The sequence below is a fragment of the Crassostrea angulata genome, chromosome 7 (genome assembly GCF_025612915.1).
Source record: "Crassostrea angulata isolate pt1a10 chromosome 7, ASM2561291v2, whole genome shotgun sequence".
NCBI classification, from domain to species: domain Eukaryota; kingdom Metazoa; phylum Mollusca; class Bivalvia; order Ostreida; family Ostreidae; genus Magallana; species Magallana angulata.
In genome coordinates, this window is record NC_069117.1 from 54,820,386 (window position 1) to 54,838,715 (window position 18,330).

General features: G+C 33.2%; 1 pseudogene; it reads left to right on the forward strand.

Moving 5' to 3' along the window:
* Positions 1 to 445: 445 nt before the first annotated feature.
* Positions 446 to 10,483, forward strand: LOC128191624 (proprotein convertase subtilisin/kexin type 5-like; annotated as a pseudogene).
* Positions 10,484 to 18,330: the final 7,847 nt, after the last annotated feature.

Sequence of the window (18,330 nt, forward strand, 5' to 3'; positions counted from 1 at the left end):
TAATATTTGATGTTCTCATCCAAAAGCTAAATAACTAAGACAAAATAAGGAAGAAACCCTAACATTGTTTGTTATATTGACCCAATAACAGAACGAATGGGAGCATATAATGGATTAAAATTTTAAAATAACCCAAAGAGTTTTTTTTAAATTAAACAGTTGCGTACTTCAAAGCTAATATCATCCTGGTTAAAGTACTTTCTTATTCTTCAAGTCTGGCAAAAATGTTTAAATATTTAATGTTACTTTTTCTGATTGTCCTCTGAAGTATGTCTACTTCCTGGAACCCATTTTTATTACACAATACTGTTGTGTTTATTCTAACGAAAAAAGATGTTTCTTTGTGATGGAGAATAATTTTAAAGTGATTACCCTTCGTTTAAGAGGCTAATATAAGTAAGGTATATGGTTCATCGAAATTATTCGGTTTTCTTACGTCTACAGAATGAGAAATATTTGTCTCTGGTTCTGTTTCTTAGCTCCTTCGCTCGCTGCAAATTGCTCTAATAACTTAACTCATGGCTATCGTTTGGACAGCTTTACCACAGAAATTTTATCAAACATTGGAGTCCACGCATGTATAAACGAATGTCTTCTTCGTAAACCTCATTGTCAATCCATTAATTACAACACCCAACATTTCCAGTGTGGAATCAACTCTAGAGAGGCTGACGACATCGAGTTTGAGGGAGTTCCGGACTCCAACAGTATCTTCGCAAACATTTTGAATTCGACACGAGTATTTATTTCTACTTTAAGATGTATTTAATTTGTAAACATGCATTTGATATTTTGTATTTTTTATTCTGAAAAATGTTTTCCCCCAGAAAATTTTAGGAACATGTGAAGATGCGTTCTGTCCAGTTCGTCACAAATGCGTGCCTGCGAAAAACACCCATTTTTGTACTTCAACAGGTATGTGCAGTTTTTACTGCTTTTAAAACTGTCTTTCCGATGCCGCATTTTAATTTATTTGTTTTTAAATTGCAAATAGTGATTACGTATTTTGAGAATGATGTTGACTTAAAATAACCTCAATAATTGGTGAATGATTTTCAGATCGTAATTTTTTCTCTTAACGGTTTTTCTTTATTATCTACGTTCGTATTATTAAGAAACATTTTCACATTTTAAAACTTTAGATAGTTTTTTTTTAAATAACCAAGAATTTCAATTATTCCACATTATCTGTCTGACTTAATAAATTTTCTTTATCTTATTGTTGACTTAATTAAAGGGGCTTTTTTTAAACATTTATTTGTCCTTTTAGGATATATCGCAGATACAGATACCCTTGACGTTTCTCTTCTTTATAGCTTGCAAAGCAGGAACTTACGGTAAGGAAGATCAGTGTCTTCCGTGTCCCGTGGGTCAGTACAACGATGGCTTCAAGCAATGGTGTTCTTATTGCCCCCCTGGAAGTTACAATGACCAAACGGGGTCAAGTTTTGCAAACTCTGTGCTCCGGGAACTTATATGGACAATTCATTATACGGACAGACCACACAAGGTAAAACTACTTTGTAAACTGAGCAAAAAAATTGTATTACCTTATCAAAGAAATTTTGTTGTTTAATTACATATAAATACAGATTTTCTTCAATTTTGTATTCATTTTCCTTAACCACTAAACCGATCTATGAAACCGTTGGTCAATAGACTGCGTTTTATTTGACCAGCAATGTATTTCGGAAAAACCGATCTAGGTTTCAAGTTTATATGCAACATTGCGCAGACGTCATATTGGTATTAATTTACAATTATCTAAATGCATATTGGTATGAAAACCTTCTGTAAAGTACACTTGTGAATACCATTTACTAAAAAAAAGTTATGCAATGAAACACTTATTTAATGCATCTCCTATTGCCCTCGGTCAACCAATGGCCTCCGACAATAGAATACGGTAAGCTGTTTACTGCACCTAGGGATATTATTCTGATCTATTGGTGGCTCAGGCGTTAAATAATGCTAAGATATATCGCTTTCCCTCTGGCGTTTTGTTTCCTATGGATTTTTAACCTTTAATATACCCTATGCTTTATTTTCTGAAGGATTGAAACTTACTTGCTGTGGTTTGTCAGTAAGTTTTGTAAACATTGCACTAAGTTGCCTTGGTTCCACATTTAAAAAATGCAATCGTATTTAGCCTTTTAACATAATCAAAAATGTTCAAATTATTTAATGATAGCATTAATAATATATTACCATTTACTTCCGTCTTGAAAATTATTAACACTTAGAATCACTCCGCCTACAATAGATTAACCTATCTGCGGTTAAAAAATAGAAATACCATTGTTTGTATGATGTCTTAGAAATTTATTATTTCAAGTTAAACGATTAAAATATTGATACTGATTTTGAAGAGTAATCTTTATGCGTCATGTATATATGTTGCGTTTGAAATTATTTAACTTGAAACAAAGAACAAGAATATTAAATTTTCTGTGATTTGTAATTGATCAATTCTAATAATGATTATGATTTTTGAATTTCATTAAATCTGTTACATCACCCAAATTTTAGCTTCGGAATACGTCAATACTTAATGCATATATAATACATTGGTATATTTGATATATAATGCACGTTCAATAAATTAGATGTACATGTGTATAAAAACATATTTTAGGCTGATGTACACAATGTTGTACATATGTCTGGGAATGTTTTCTTATGTTTTTAGAAAAACTTGATCTTTTTTTCATATTATATATTTTTTGTTAAAAAAAAACAAATTGTTTACTGTCGTGTTTACATTTCCATCAATTTTGTTAAATACATTAATACAAGTAGGTCGTTAAATCCCCTATCACAATTGGCGCACGAACACTTTACAACACTATGCAGTCGATATTTTTTGGCTTCGTGCGAGCTTTCGCATATGTTGCACAAGCCCTCGCATTCGTTGCATGCGTTTTTGTGGTCGCATCAGGTCTCATCATAATTGTGGACATGCGCACTTTTCAGACGCGACCGAATGCGATCCAAATTATTCCAATGCGAAGCATTAACATTAGTACGAATGTTTCACAACGTTTTGTGTGCTCGAAAGAGCGATGCACGGTTTTTAAAGATCGTAAGAAAATAGCAGCTGTTGCTACGTGTGTTGTGCGACTATAAGACTGTTGCTCAACGTGTCTCATGTAATCTTGCAACGTTTTACTATCATTGCAAGATATATCAGATTCAGTTTACATGCTTTGCTCTAAAATATATTGGATACAGGGCTATTTTCGCCTAATGTTATTTTTGCTTCTACTAACGGTTTTATCTCGTATTTAATTCGCCCCAATGATATTGTGGTAAAAGAGGGATAATATGAGACATTGGAATTCGTCAAGTATTAATCTGCTTACTGGCAAAAAGAGCAAGTGAACGAAAATAAATCGGGGTTAATACCCCTTATGAAGTATTCAATGCAAAAACATATCCTTTTCAGGCCTCAATTGACCTTGATTTTAGCTGTTGCTTTTGTCATCTTCCTGGGAGGTATCTCATCTTGCATTCAAATATTTCTACTGAAGAGAGTCGCAATCTGGCGGTTTATACCGGCATACCTCCTCTGACTCTACGATCATTAGTACGATGAAACGCATGTTAGGACGAGCGCCGCTCATCCTAACGTATTGCTGCACGTTCAATCGCCCGATCATATGGGGCTCGTAACATAAAGCATGCTAAGATTTTGACTTAAGTAGGGTCATAAGTAGGACTTTGGCGGAATCTTACGACCTACATAAGTCCTACTTAAGTATGTCTTATACCGTAACATAAAACAAACTTATCAATATCTTAGCTAAGTCATGCTTATGTTAAAAACTAAGAACGAATTTTTCATATTTTATTTTGTTGAATTTGAATGCATTGGTAATAAAATCATTGTCTTAGATTAATATTTTGTTTACTTATAATATCTTGGATATAAGATGGGGGTAGATGTAAATGTACAGACACATAATTCAAGGTGGCATGAGTATACATGCATATGTACCTCATTGCATATGTAACTCTCAAAAGCTCAAAGCGATGGATCTTAGGCAATGTTTTTCAGTCTGTTGTTGTTACGTCTTTGTTTTGACGAATATTCACTACTTTAGTCGTTCTCGAAAACTGCCTGTGGCATAATATCGCAATGCTGTTAGAACTTGATAGAATAATTCAGTGGATTTATTTTTTATCTTTTGATATACATCTTACCAATAAGGCAATTGACATACTCTGAGTATAATTTCTTCATTAAGTCGATAAACATTGTAATGAAATGAGGCAATCGTCGTCTTTAAATTCACTGAGGGTTTTTCTGTCTCCGTAAGTCCTTTTTTCAATTTCTCAAGTTTCGCGAGTTTACATATATAGTTATTTCTTGTAAACTGACTATTACGTGTTTACAACCTATTCAACAGCCCAGTTGCATACTATATGGAAAATAATACAGCTCATTGGGACCACTGTTAAAATTTATATCAATTAAAACAAAACTTCTTTATTGGTGAACATTTAGATATTGCTTTTGTGTGAATAAGTGATTAATACACTGTATTCAAAGGCTGCATTTAACAATAAAACTTCTAAATGTATGAAAACAATACTTAAGACATACTTAAGTCACCTCCACCGGCCGCCTAAGTTTTAGGTAAAGCGTCCTAGCTAAGCACTCTTCTAGTTGCGGACTTAAATCTAAGAATGTATATAAGTCCTACTTAAGCATTGTCTGAGACTTTAGTACCCTTTATGTAACGAGCGCCTGGTCTTTCGTGCGATCCTATCAAATTATCTTACAACAGTTGCATTCATTGTACAACATTCGCATATAGACTCAGGATATATCACAAGTTTTAATGCGTTTACATCGCACAACGGTCGCTTTGAATCGTGCGAGTTTCGTACGTGCGATTATTTTGGCAACAGTTTACGAAGCATAGCTAATATCAAATTTTACGATCGCACGAATATTTTGTCGATTCTCCTCGTGCGCCAATTGTGAAAGGGGCTTAAAGTGTACTGATTAAAAATTCTTTTATTTTTATCAGCTTCTTGCAAACCTTGCCCGGTCGGATACTTTCAAGATTTTCCAGGTAATGTACATTTTTAGTGTATTTAAATGGTGTCGTGTGATTTCATCTACGATGTAATTTTGCAATTAATAATTTTATCGACTTTATCTCAATAAATTGTACAATTTTCATTACATCAAACAAAGGAATTTTCTGAAAATGTAATGATAAAAATATCATTAGGATTAAACGTTTTTATGTTCTTGCGTGAGAGAGTGTTTGCAATCTGTAGAATTGGCAGTTTTGATATTCGACCAATATTTTGATATCTTAAATTTCAATCATGAATTTTAGGTTTTCGTTTCAGGAAAAACGTTATGTTTGCAATGTCCTATTGGTTCATATCAAGATCTTGAAGGACAATATATTTGTAAGTTAAGAAAATGTATCAAAACATGATTAAACTTTGAATTTCTAAACGGAATAGTATCAAATCAATGCAAATGCAATCGAAAATGCAAAATGCTAAAAAACATTGAAAAATAGATAAATTTATAAGTAAATGCAATCATATTTTTACGACTGGAAACATCTAATTATTATATTTTACTATTTCATTTAAATCCTTGTAATATCAATAAATGCATTCCTTTATTAAACTTTTTAAAAAGGTGATTAAGTTAAAAATGTAAATTAGTTTTTCAGTAAACCGAAAAAATCTTTTGCTTAAAACAAGATTGCTTTACGCCTTAGATTTGATATTTATTAAAACATTATATAAATTTTTAACAATGCATTTAAAAGCGATGAAATAAAATTTATAGTTTAAAATATGAAATTATTCGAAAATTTGAAATAGGTAATTGTTGACATTTCTTAAGGGTATGGATGAAATTTATCAATTAATTGTCATTCACATTGGGCAATGATCAAGCAATCATATTTCAAAAAGAAATTTATGCGGTATTGCGACGTTTTAGGAAAAAAAAAATCTTTAAATTTTTTAATTAACTGTGATTGTAGCTAAACTGACTCCGAACAAAGGTATATGAAGTTAGAATTTAAACATGTACGTGTAACACTTTTTAAGAGTTCTGGGCTGTTTTAGATTAATTGATTTTACAATACATGTTGCTATCTAAATGGGAAAAGAAGTATCTTCATTTATGTTAAATTTTTAATCGATTTTAATTGGTTTCAGTTTTATTTCCTTTGGGATTGAATTAAATTTGTTAAAAAGATTTTTCTAAGTATTGTATTCTGCGATTTTTGGTTATGAATAAGATTTTATTTACAGATTTAATATCGATTTTTATTTTAAAAGGTCTGCATGACCGATCTTGTCATATAAATTAAATAATCTTATCATGCATAAAGTAAGACCTAGTATTAAGCTTTAAGATAGTTTTTGCATGCAAATGATTTGGTTTTTTTTTCATTTTTTTAAATAACCAAATTTTATTGTAATATAATGAGGCGCTCATATGGGTTTCAAAAAATTTAATTTCTTTTTTTATGTTTTTGTATATTATCAATTTTTAAATGTATTGTTGAAAAAGTCTTTATTTCTTTTTAACAGGTAAAAATTGTTCACATGGATCATTTCAGTCTAATATAGGTAACGGATTTATTTACCTGTCAGGGATAATCTTCAAATAACTTATGATACTTTTGCCCCCCCCCCCCCCCCCCCCCCAAATAATTCGACATTTTAAAATGTACGAGAATTCAAAAAAAATGAAACTGCTTTGTTATTTTGTAGAATAGTTGGTATAAGATATCATTTTCATATATTTATTTCAATTTAATAAGTGACACTATAATAAAAAATTAACTCAACATCAGTTTAATATGTACACTTTTGTTTTCTTTGTGCAGCGACAAGGAAGCTAAGTTTTTTGTCAGTTATTAGTTTTGAGTCGATCAATTGTTTCTAAAGAATATATGTTTGTTTAAGTTGATTTTATGATGATATTTTCCGGAATTGAAAGCATTTGAATCAAAATAGATATTATGGAAAACGTTACATGTACACTTTAAATTTTTGGTTGTTTTTAAAAACATTCTTAAAAACCAATCGATCAGACAAGCTATGACTTGTATGGAAGCATCCTGAGATAGTGTAGATTTACATTTGTTCAAATAATTATCCCCAAGGGGAAGGTGGCGGCAACAATGGGGGTCAAGTTTTAACTTAAGAAAATATAGAGAAAAATTTTTTAAAATCCTTCAAAACACCAATCGGCCAGACAAGCTGTATCTTGTGTAGAAGCATTCCCTGGTAGTGTAGATTAAATTTTGTATAAATCATGACCCCCGGGGGTAGGATGGGACCAGAGGTCAATTGTTTTATTAGGAATGTACACAGATCAATCTTTTTAAATCTACTAGTACTTGGTCCAGACAAGCTGTAACTTGTGTGAAAGCATCGATCATTGTTTGCTGTAGGACAAACGGAGTGTCTGCAATGTCCTTTGGGAACATATCAAGATGAAGAAGGACAAATTTCTTGTAAGAAATGTACTGTGGATACATATCAAGATCTGGAAGGACAGTTTTCTTGTAAGAATTGTTCTGGTTACAGAGAATGCACAAACCCCATCAGAACAAAATGTCATAGTAAGTTGTATTCAAATCAATATTTTCAATTCAAATCAGAATTTTACCTACCATCATTTTGTGTTTCATCTCCTTTTTCTTTTTTATATTACCTTTTTGCTATTTGTATTTACTTGAGAAATGAATTTTCTTATAATCTAATTATGTTATATTAAGAAGCGGTCAATTAAAATGCGTAAACTATTCCAAGATATACTCTATAACATAGGTAGAGATTAAATTTATTCTTCATATTTTAGAAATTTTCAACAAGTAAAATCAGAAATATGGTACATTATTTAATAAATTGACATTAACGTCTACCAAATTTGACATCAAGCGGATTTGTCTCATTTTGCACGGGCAGCGTCAAATTGTGGCGGAGGCAAGTTATGTTATACGATATATATGGATTTGTCTAGCCAATCAAATGAGACGTTACAATTTGAATTAAGTTGTAATAGATAAAACTGCTTTTTCTATTCAAGTTCTTTATTTCAATTAAATATTAAATTTATTGGCGATGAGCTTCTATATAAACAAAATAACTCTTATTACAAATAGACACACAAAGAAACACAAAAAAAATTCATAATACACAATTTGCATTTACTTCAAAATATGACATATTAACGAACTCCAATATATGGTGGCGGTGCCACACACAGTCAATAAGCAGTAGAGTAACGCACTTGCATAAGGTATGACTATATATATATATATATATATATATATATATATATATATATATATATATATATATATATATATATGAAAAACACCATATATATTTATGTTTAAATCTCTAAAGTTTTCTGTTTATTAAACTTTTATTATTTTCACATAAAGAATATTTGAATTACTATGTATTGAATAAAATACAAATGAATAGTAATTCCAGAACATGAAAATAACTCTCTAATAATGTAAGGTATCGCTTACGCTTTTCAGACCTGAACACTCTCAAGGGCGTCAGCGAAGTGAGACTCCGTACAAATTGTTAAACTAGTTTAAATCAAAAATATTATAAAAAGTAAATAAATAATTTCGCAAATTAGTCTCACTTTGCTGATTATCATAATGAAATAGAAAACAACTAGATAAATGTTCAAAAGATATTTTTAAGTTTTAAGAACCATAATGTCAAAAAAAAAGAAATTTGCGTGAACAAAAACGCTATAAATAGAATAAACACAGGTAAAAAATACGGTACGCGATTCGCGCAAATAACTCGCATAATTTTAACCATTACATATCTCCCCCGCGCAAGTATGTTGATACCCTCATCAACAATCATATAAAACTGGATACTCATTCAAAAAATCTATGTACAATCATCTGAGTTCGACCTGTTTTTCATATGCAAGTATTCTAAACACGTTTGACTTAAGCTTGCGCTTAGACTTGCACCTAATGCTAAAACAGCATTTCCGAAATCCTGAAACTCAGAACTATACAAATTGGCATTTACTGACATGTTTCTGGATAACACTGATCTAGGCAAATTGAAAGGGTTGGAATGCTTACCCGCCGTTGACCTATTAGAGCGTCGAAGAGGTATTTCTTGCTCATGCCCAACAGAAACTTTATTGTCAGTGGGACTTTGACCCGGTGTAAATTGCAACGGAGAATTTGAAATATCAGACTGCTTGTTCTTTGCAATGAGATTCTTGATCAGGGTTATCCCTTTCATTTTCTATTTCTGTAACCTCGAATGTCTTTATCTCCTCGTCCGAGTCAGGCTCTTTACAAAGGTCAATATCATTTTGGGCTTTTTCTTTAGTATCTTAAATCTCGTTCCTGTGTAGAACTTTTACATCATCACACCTTTCGCAGACTTAATCTTGTACATATTTTCTTGCAATTTCTCAGTTATGATATAAGGATCTGGTTTTCACACATCTTGTATTTTGTTCCTACCTTGTACATGATTTCTCAAGAGAACTTTTGTTCCATCATCAATAGAGCAAGGAGTAGATTTCCTCTCATGAAACTCGCGTCGTTTTTCCGCACTTTTTTCTGTGTTTTCTCAGCAGCAGCCCATGCATATCGAAGGCGTTCTCTGTGTTTATCTAACCATTCATCTACTTGGAAAGACTCGTTGTTATCGTTGACCCCTAGTAGGAAATCTACGGGTAATTTCGGTTCTCTTCCAGAAAGGAGATAATAAGGGGAAAAACCTATAGAAGAATGAGGGGTAACATTATACACATAAACAAGTTCTGGCAAATACGTTGTCCACTTTCTCTTTTGATCTGCATTGAGCGTTCGCAACCTGTCGTGCAGTGTCCTGTTAAATCTTTCGCACTACAAATTTCCCTCAGGATGATATGGCGTGCTACGCGACTTCTTAATACCATATATTTTACATTGCTTTATTCAAAATACCTACCTTGATCACTGTATAATCGACTAGGGATACAAATTTTTACCATTACAAAGTTATTACCCATGAACTAGCAAAACGCATTTACATGTACCAATAATGCTAATATTTCAGACCTGAAAAGACATGAAAAACAGAGCGGTTACCACGGATACGAAGGGGAATTTGATCGCTTTGAATGCAAGCGGAGATGTCAGGAAAATCCGAACTGTAGGGGATTCACTATATCTCGTACTGACTATGAATCATGTCACACTCATAGAGGGAAAGAGCGTTATGGACATGAGTACAGAAATTTCTTTGAATATCCACCTGATTGTCATCGTTAACGTCACGCTTTCAGAGAGAATATGTTAAATGTGTTGATTAATGTTCATATTAAACCTCTCAAATAACTTGAAACCAAACTTTATTGATATCTCCATCACAATAAGCACAATAATTTTGTATTGTGTTAATTATATGAAAGGTAAACAACTTATAAGAACATCAAGTTTAAGTTAAGTGAAATTTATAGTTTGTTGTAGTCTTTATTGCAGTGTCGAAAAGAAGAAAATTTATTTTAAAAGTGTCCATTATTCCTATACGCATTTATAATACAAATGATAGATTTAAAATGAATTCTTTAGTAAATTATCTCTTTTATAACAATAGTCCTTCATTATACTATTATTTATGTGGATTTATAACTTTTTAAAATATGTATTTAGCCTATCACTAAGTTGGGAATTCTTTACTTTCCTTTTCTTTAAACACGATGATAACGTTAACCTGCATAAGCGCGGGAATTAACACTTTACACATTATTAGGATATAATGCTTAATATGTTGAACTATATTTTTGGTTCCTTTTTAGCTCACCTCAGCTGAAAGCTCAAGTGGGCTTTTCTGATCACATTTTGTCTGTCGTCCGTTCGTCCGTACGTCCGTCTGTCTGTCCTTAAACTTTTTTACATTTTCAACATCTTCTCAAGAACTACTGAGCCAATTTCAACCAAACTTGGCACAAATCACCCTTAGGCAAAGTGAATTCAAAATTGTGAAAATTAAGGGTTACACTCTTTTTCAAGGGGAGATAATAAGACATTTTTGAAAAATATTGAGAATTTTACAAAAATCTTCTTCTCAAGAACCATTTGGCCAGGAAAGCTGAAACATGTGTGGAAGCATCCTCAGGTAGTGTAGATTCAAATTTGTGAAAATTATGACCCCCGGAGGTAGGATGGGGCCACAATGGGGGGGGGGGGGGGTCGAAGTTTTACATAGGAATATATAGAGTAAATCTTTAAAATACATCTTCTCAGAAACTAATCAATCAGGAAAGCTTCAGGTTGCACACCACTATTAATTTTTACTATATATTCTTACCAAAATTACGCAACTTAGTAGCAAAAAACACACAGCCATCCACAAAGGCACGAGAGTTTGTTTACATCAAAGTTACACCTGTGCTTGAAAATCATGTCCGAGCCCTTTTACCCCCCTGCCGAAACAACTGGCATCAAAAATTCAAGTGACCTCGTATTTTTACAAACGTGGGAAAATCAGGCATTTTACCGTTGGTTTCCATCTCATTAAAAAGTACAGTCCCTGTCGCTGGCGGAAAACTCCTTAAAACGAAGGGGACTTCGGGAATGATTTTCACTCAGCCATGATTTGACGTGAACCTTCGGAAAAATAGTGTTGTGAGACCTGAAAGTTGTGTGGAAGCATCCTCAGGTAGTGCAAATTCAAAGTTGTAAAAATCATGACCTCCGGGGGTAGGGTGGGACCACAATGGGGGGTCGAAATTTTACATATGAATATATTGAGTAAATCTCTAAAAATCTTTTTCTCAGAAACTAATCAGCCAGGAAAGCTGAAACTTGTGTGGAAGCATCCTCATGTATTGTAAATTCAAAGTTGTGATATTCATGACCCCTGAAAGTAGCGTGGGGCTACAATGGGGGGTCATAGTTTTACATATGAATATATAAAGTAAATCTAAGCCTTCTTCTCAGAAATTAATCAACCAGGAAAACTGAAACTTGTGTGGAAGCATCTTCGGGTAGTGTAGATTCAACGTTTTAAAATCATGACCTATCGGGGTACGCTGGGGATACAATGGAGGGTCAAAGTTTTTCATAGGAATATTTAGAGTAAATTTTTTAAAAAAAATTCTCAGAAAATATTCAATCAGGAAAGCTGAAACTTGTATGGAAGCACCCTCGGGTAGTGTAGATTTAAAGTTGTAAAAATCATGACCCCCAGGAGTAGGGTGGGACCACATTGGGGGACAAAGTTTTACTTATGAATATATTGAGTAAATCTTTAAAAATCTTCTTCTCAGAAACTAATCAGCCAGGAAAGCTGAAACTTGTGTGGATGCATCCTCAGGTAGTGTAGATTCAAAGTTGTAAAAATCATGATCCCCTGGGGTAGGGTCGGCCACAAGGGGGGGGGGGGTCGAAGTTTTACATAGGAATATATTGAGTAAATCTTTAAAAATCTTCCCAGAAACTAATCAGCCAGATGATTATTTATAATTGTTAAGACTTTGGCCCCAGGGGAATTTTTCGGCCTCCCAAGAGGTTCAGAGTTTGATGTAGGTTTATATCCCATGCATAAACAATTGTTAAGGATCGTTTTGAGAACTACAGTACTCAACATGTGATATGACTATAAAATCACCCTGTTAGAAAAGAGACATGATTATAAACATAAGAATATCCAGGGGAAAATGGATTTCATCGATACAGGATTTACATGTATTGTTGTTCATTGTCCAGATAGTTTGTATCATAACTCCATTAACGATCTCCGATCCTCAGCAAAGTTTGATAACTCTAAATTACCTGGATTTTTTTTATTCGTACCATAAATATGACTTTAATACAGACAATTTTAGTTTAGCATTCTACTGCTAATATAACCATCAGTTACACAACTGCATGCTTGGCGTAGTGGATCCACGGAGCACTCCCACTTATATACATCTTGGTATGAGTTTTAGCCAATCGATGCACTAGAATTTTTTTTAACTCAACTTGTTTCTTTATTCCATTATATCCATCGTAGGAAAATTTACAATGACTTTGTAAAATGCATTGATACTCTCTAAAAAATTCTTTTTATATCATTTCATTTAAAAAGGTTGAAAGAAAAATATTCTTATGATGAAAAAAATACTTTGAGGCTGAGGATCGGAGAACCTTAAGCTGATTTTATCATACCTATTGTTCCTCAGGTGAGCGATGCGGCCCATGGACCTCTTGTTTGTATATACTTTGTCCGATTTTTTCCTTATCTTATTTTTTAAAATTGAAATAAAAAAGATACTGCTTTTTTATTGTATTTATTTCAAACCAGTGAATGGGTATGTAGTGTATCTCTCTCTAAATTTGGTTCTTTATGTCAATTTTCAATATAATTTCTATAACTGTCCAATCTGGAAGGGGGGGGGGCATCCCAATTAAACATTAAACTTCCCCGATTTATGCATACATCATTTATCCATATAAACGTAGAATAACGTAGAATACAATAATCTGTTTATTAATGTTCACAAATTAATGTCTAAGGTTTACAACCAATCTGTCGTGGTATGAAAATGAATGAAATTAAAACACGCTAGGTTATGCACTATTATTCATTTGGATGCATATTTTAAACCAAAGTTGTCAGATTCAAAGTATCTGCCCGATGGTGAACTCGCCCTACATTTTCCGCCATGATATCAATTAGTCAACCCGTTTCGCCCAGGGCATCCCGCTATAGAAAGTTCTTTCCATTAATACTAAAGTCGCAATACTTGTTCCATTTTATTAAGGTCTTCCGTTTCCAACGGAAGACCTTATAGTTTTCGTACGATTTCTTATTATTAAGGTCTTCCGTTTCCAACGGAGGACCTTATTGTTTTCGTACTGTTTATTATTATTTTTTTTCTTCAAAATGTTGTGCACGCGATTTCTCGAAAACTACTCAACCGATCTCAACAATTTTTTCACAGATGATGGGAAATTATCTGAATTTTATATGTTTTTGAATTTTTTGTCGTTGTCACGTCCGGTCCGGATTTACGGTCGATTCTGTAATTTTTTACGACCAATTTTGTGCAGAGCTGATCTCAAAAACTATGAGAGATATGACTTTGAAATTTTCAGGTGAGGTAGAGCATGGTTTGAAGTTGTGCACTATTGATTTGTTTTGCACCAGTGGCGCTATTCCTTGGAGCTCGCTTAGGCACAAAAATGGGGTACAGATTTCGAATCAAAATTTCCATATGTTTTGATCAGTATCTTTTTATCAGTTGATATTTTGTCAAGACATATAGAACAAAAGTAGTAGAGAATCAAAAGTTCTATCCAATTAAATCAGGAAAAAGGGGCTGGCCCCTTTAATTAGGGACCAAAAGACTCGTAAATTTTATTACGAATAACTTGAAAACGATAAATATTTTGTTATGCATAATAAAAATCAAAATTGTTGATCTCTACATTATCGGTTTGAAAAAGTCATCGTCAGGCCCATGTTTGACGTAATTGGGGTTTTTATTCTTTAACTTCAAATTTTTTTAAGGGGGGGGGGGATAATTTTGAAATTGTATCGATATTTCATGGTATCATTTGAACTAAATAAAAACGGGACGGAAGACCTACTCGTTACTCGTAACGAGGTCGTATCTAGTTATTATTATTTTTTTCCACAAATTTTGTGCACGCGATTTCTCAAAAACTATTCGACCGATTTCAATAATTTTTTCACAGAAGATGGGACTTGATGTAAACTTCATACATTTTTGAGATTTTTCCTGTCGTCACTTCCGGTACCGATTTATCGGCAATTTTGCACATTTTCACGACCTATTTTGTGCAGAGCTGATCTCAGAAACTATCAGAGATATGACTATTAAATTTTCAGGATAGGTAGTCTATAGTTTGAAGTTGTGCAATTTTATGTTGTTTTACGCCAGTGGCGCCACTTCTTGGAGCTCGCCTGGGCTCGAAAATTGAGTACGAATTTTCATTCAAAATTTTCATACGTTTTTATCTGTATCTTTTTATCAGTTGATATTTTGTTAAGACATATATAACAAAAGTAGTAGATAATTAAACGTTCTTTCCAACAAAATCAAGAAAAAGGTGCTGGCCCCTTAAATTAGGGGCCAAGACACTCGTAAAATCTATTACAAATAACTTAAAAACGATCAAAATTTTGAAATGCAATATAGAAGCAAAGTTGTTGATTGTAGCAATATTTATCAGGTAAAATCATTTTCACACCCATTTATGACGTAATTAGGGATTTTAAGGGGCCAAAGTACTTAAACTTTGATGCAATATATCTAGAGAAGCAGACATATTTTGTTAGGCAATGTAGAAAAGAAAATGTTTGCATTGATGATTCTAATCGATTCCACTAATCAAAACTCTAAAGTCTGTCCCCATTAAGGATCTAGAGGGCTGGTCCCTAAAATATTCAATCATTTGTATCTCAAAAATGAACAACAATTTTAGATGGGTGTAAGAACAAAAAATGTTAGTATTCGTGAGACCTTTCGATTGAAATCAAGAAAAAGGGGCTGGCCCCTTAAATGAGGGGCCAAGACACTCGTAAACTATATTACAGATAACTTGAAAACAATTAAGATTTCAAATATCTTTGGTACCTAGCCTTTTTACAAAATTGATACCAGCGAGATTTTAGTCACTGTAAGTGATTGAGACACAAACTTTTATAAATGATAGACAATCGATTGAAGATATATTTAACGGGTTTTCTTTTGTCAACCGTCACTTCCGGTACTCACCAGAAGACTTCAAACAATTCATTTTTTTCACAAGTTTAACTGATTATCTTTGGTGTTTCATCTTCCATGATTAACAGTAGTGTACACTAAACAAATGTATAAAAAAAGCCTAGCTCTTCTCAAGAACCACTGCACCAGAAATGCCAATATTTACACAAAAGCTTGTATATGTAGTGAAGATTCTAAGTTGTAAAAATCGTGACCCTCGGACCAAAACTGGGGCCCCAGGCGGGGTTCAAAGTTTAACATAGAAATACATAAGAAAATGTTTAAGAAATCTTCTTCTCAAGAACCACTGCACCATAAATGCAAATATTTACACAAAAACTTGTATGTATAATGAAGATTCTAAATTGTACAAATCGTGACCCTCAGACCAAAACTGCAGCCCCAGCTGCAGGCGGGGTTCAAAGTTTAACATAGAACTACATATGAAAAATGTTTAAAAATTTTCTTCTCAAGAATCACTTCACCAAAAATGCCAATACATACACAAAACGTTGTATATATAGTGAAGATTGTAAAAATTATAACCCCTGAACAAAAAGTGGGGCCCCAGTAGGGGTTTAGATTTTAACATATATAGGATAATGTTTTAAAATCTTCTTCTCAAGAACTATAGTGCAACTGTTTGGGATATTACTATGCATACATGTACATCCTTAAATAATGTAGATTCAAAAAATTGTAACTCCCGGACAATTGATGGGCACAAAGAGGGGTTCAAAATTTAAACATTTTAAAAAACATAAAGGAAAAGTTTAAAAAATTTCTTCTCAAGAAGTACAATGTTTTAATTTGTGGAATTTCTATGCATGCATCCTTCGCTTATGTAGATTCCTAATTGGTAAAATCGTGACCCCCGGACCAATACTGGGGCCCCAAGATGGGGTCAAAGTTTTTTATAGAAATATAAAGGTAACATGTTAAAAAATCTTCTTCTCGAGAACTACAATGCTTCAATTTGTGAGATTACTATCATGCATACAACCTTGGATAATGAAGGTTCGACAGTTTTAAAATAGTGACCCCTGGACTAATACTAGGGACCCAAGATGGGTTTAAAGTTAAATGTAGAAGTACCGGTATATACGGAAAATGTTTGAAAATCTTCTTTTGCGAGAACTTCAATGCATCAATTTTTCAGATAACTACGTAAGCACCCTCAAATAGTGTAGATTCGAAAGTATAAAAGCCGTGACCTCAATCTAATACTGGGGCCCCAAGAGGTGTTCAAAGTTTAGCATGGAAATATAGAAAGAAAATGTTGAAAAACCTTTTTCTAGGGAACTATAATGCTTGTGAGATAACTATGCAAGCATCCTTAAATAATGTAGATTCCAAATAATTAAAACTTTAGCACTGGACTAATACTGTGGCCCCAAGAGGGGTTCAAAGTTTAACATAGAAAGATATATTGAAAATGTTTTTAAAAAGTTTTTCTCGAGAACTATAATGCTACAGTTTGTGAGATTACTATGCAAGGATCCTCAAATTGTGTAAACTCTAATGTAGTGGAACCAAGAGTTATCTTTCTTGATGTTCTGTACAGTCTGAGAGTTATTCCTCTTGAAGTGGAACTATTCTACGTTCAGTTTTTCAGGTTGTGTACGTGCGGTCCCACCGCAGTGCTACACATTTTCATTCCTATGTTACTATTTATGTTGTTCAAGCCAACCATAAACCTCGGACCATAACTGGGTCCCCAGAAAGGGGTTCAATGTTTAAAATAGAAAAAGCATATGCTACGAAATGTAATGTTACAAGGAACTGCTGTTCAGGTGAGCGATGTGGCCCATGGGCCTCTTGTTTCAATTCCTATTACCACTATCTTATGTACACAAAATTTCTCAAAAACTCCATCAACCAATAATACAACATGCAATCTTGTACATGCCATAATCTTACTACTTTGTTTTTAGGAGAGGGTTTATACACTAAACTTTTCAATATAATATTCTTTTAATAAATTCACTTTAATCTGATAGTGCTTTATTTCAAAATCATCATTTGCAACACAAATACTCTATCCTGTATGTGTATATAAATCCTCGTCCATTGCTCTGTTTACTATGTAGCCGATAGCTGACTATGTCATCTTTGACGAATAACGCACAGGGGTTTCTAATCTCATTAAAGATCGGCAAAACTCGGAGATCTGCTGCAGCTGGGATTTTCAGCACACTTAATTGAGCTGTGTGTTCTTATCTGATGCTAGTCAAATGGAAAAATTGTTATAAACTGATTTATATTTGTCAAATAAAATGTTTTTAGAAGAAAATGATTTTGTGTCACCTGTCCTTTAACCTTATACCTATAAATATGGTTCAAGGCCACTGCAAACCCTTTACCCAACGGCACTCTGTGGATGAAGTATAAACCAGATTGAGCCAAAGGGAGAAAAGATATGCTCCGGATAAGTGATCTTGGATGGAGAGACAAACGGATGGACAGACGGACAAACTGATCACTATAGGGTACTGATCACTATAGGGTATCCGCATAAATATGCTTTTCTATCTACATGTAACCGTGAAACAGTTTCCGTGCTACCTGCC